This window comes from Diabrotica undecimpunctata, chromosome 6, assembly GCF_040954645.1.
Source record: "Diabrotica undecimpunctata isolate CICGRU chromosome 6, icDiaUnde3, whole genome shotgun sequence".
In the NCBI taxonomy this organism is placed as follows: Eukaryota; Metazoa; Arthropoda; class Insecta; order Coleoptera; family Chrysomelidae; genus Diabrotica; species Diabrotica undecimpunctata.
In genome coordinates this window covers 32,014,746-32,017,370 of record NC_092808.1, presented here as the reverse complement: position 1 = coordinate 32,017,370, position 2,625 = coordinate 32,014,746, and the positions used below count along the sequence as shown (strand labels likewise).

Genomic DNA, 2,625 nt, shown 5'->3' with positions numbered 1-2,625 from the left:
AGTTAACATGTTCTGAATTTTGATCTAAAGATACTTTATTACACACACCAATATTCCTACGAAATATGTCACACGATAAACTTTTAGCCATTCTACATTTGCTGCATTTCTCAAGAGAATAGGATAATTGACATAAATGATAAGTTCTATAAAATTCAACCGGTAGTAGATTTTATTCGAAAAGCTTTTAATTTTTTTTGCCTTATTTGGCATTTGAAAATCTATTCTTAGATGAAAATCTAAGATATTAAAAACACCACAGCTTAGTTGACTAATAAGAGTTTCGGATCTAATGATGTTAGTTTTTTATTGATTCATAGTAAGAATCAACATATCAACAGATAGGGTCGACATATCCGCAATGTTGACCACCTCTTTAAATGAGTGCAGGATAAAAAAAATCGCCAGAATGATTTTTAACATAAGAGAGACCGGCAACCTGCAGGGCACATAAAGAATGTTTTATATAATGCTGGAAAATAATAAAATATTATTGTAGTGACAAGATATTTATACTATGCTTACAAAAATAAATAGACCCAGATACACACAACAAACAAGAAAATATAATCTTTTGCACAAATAATTCCTAAAGATATTTTTACCTGTTTCATCCACCCTTTCCCTTTTGTTCGGCCACATGGACCAATAATGAGTTAAATTCAGTATGAAAAGAGTTAGATACAGTATCGAAATCTACCTGCAAACGTTTTTTCAACACCAAAAGGTCTTTTGTTCGACACAAAAGGGTTAGGGCAAATTACAGAATAAACATGATCGATCCTTTTATGATAGTTTTGAGTATAATGGGTAATGATTTTACGGTGTTAATGTTAACTTCAGCCTTGTAAATAGAAAGGATGTGTGCCTGTTGCACGGAGTATGTGATAAAAAATGGGAAACACAAAGGTAGGGAAGAAACGTCGCCGTAGGCAAATACGAGGCGTATCAAGAAGTTATTTTAATAAAAAATCAGACTTTCATTTAAAAATAATATATATATATATATATATATATATATATATATATATATATATATATATATATATGATTCAGTATATAGGGCATGAAAATATAAAACAACTTATACCTTTTGTTATTAATTACAACTGGTTTGAGTACAATGCATTGGCTTTATTTTACATCTTCCATTTGTGTGATCTTCGGGATCAGGTTTTAGTTCTAATGACTACGTACATAGCCGGGACTTGGGACAACTTTAAGTTTAATATTAATAATAAGAAAATGAAAAACTTATGGTTTGTATACCGAGAGTCAAACATACTACAAAAACCACTCAAGAAATGGAGAAGATCAGCAGGAAAATAAAATGTATAACCATCAGAGATAAAAACAATAATATAAATAAAGTGTGTCAAGAACTAAAGCAACATACAAACCATTATGAAAGTCATTAAAGTCCGTAGGACGTCGGTAGGTCATCTCACACTCCAGGAAGGAAACTCCTATATTTTTATATTAATAACATACACCGATTAATATATTTTATGTGTGAGATGGGGAATACTCTAGGAAAGTATCTCGTATATTTTATCTTAATAATATACACCGATCAATATATTTTATCTTAATTAGTTTCGTTTATGTTAGGATAACGTTTAATCAGTGTGTTTTGCCAGTGTTAACTTACGGTGCGGAAACGTTGACCATGACAAGGAGAACAGTTCAAAAGATCCGTGTGTGTCAAAGGGCGATGGAGCGTGCTATGTTGGGCGTTTCACTACGAGAAAAGATCCCAAATCGCCAGCTACGACAAAGAACAGGAGTGGCTGATGCAGTAGAGACAGTAGCAACACTGAAATGGAACTGGGCAGGTCACGTGGCTCGAATGACAGATAATAGATGGACAAAGCGGATACTGGAATGGAGACCAAGAGATGATGCCTACCGAAGCAGAGGTCGTCCACCAACACGTTGGACTGACGATCTAAAACGTTATCATAGGAATTGGATGCAAGAGGCACAAGATCGAAATAGATGGAAAATTATGAGGGAGATCTATGTCCAGCAGTGGATAAGCGAAGATTGAATGATGATGATGTTAGGATAGGTTGAATTCTCTTTCTGGTCGATGAGATGACCTACCGACGTCCGTAGATCACCATCTGTCTGCTAGACGTAACAAGACGTCCAAGATATTAATTTTAACATTCCCCACGATTTTCCGTATCGACCTTGTACAGGTAACCTGTTAATCTACTGCATATAGTTCCAATTTTTGTATATTTGCCATCGAAGCTAGAACAAAAACGTGTTCCACATTTAAAAATGAATTGAAAATGAAAGTTCTTTAGTATTGAAAAGAATTACAAGAAATACGCTAAGAGATCGAAAGAGAAGTGAAGACATTAGAAGAAAATGTAACGTACAATATATAAATGAATGGATCCAAAATAGAAAAAAATAATGGAATGACCACATAAGCAGAATATAGGAGACTCGTGTCGTCAAAATAGCAAGAGATAAGTCACCAATCGGCAGAAGAAGTATCTGACGATTGCGCAAAAGACGGAGTAACAATCTTCTATAGGGACGTGTACGAACTCATCACTTTATAGCCCCCCATAAAATTATTAGACCCTCCGAGATATAGTAAACTGATCA

The 2,625-nt window shown here is 34.1% G+C and overlaps 1 non-coding gene across 1 annotated transcript; it reads right to left on the bottom strand.

The window, feature by feature from the left end:
- Positions 1–2,159: 2,159 nt before the first annotated feature.
- Positions 2,160–2,268, bottom strand: LOC140444792 (U6 spliceosomal RNA). Its single transcript, XR_011951343.1, has one exon. It is a non-coding gene; the product is annotated as a U6 spliceosomal RNA (small nuclear RNA).
- Positions 2,269–2,625: the final 357 nt, after the last annotated feature.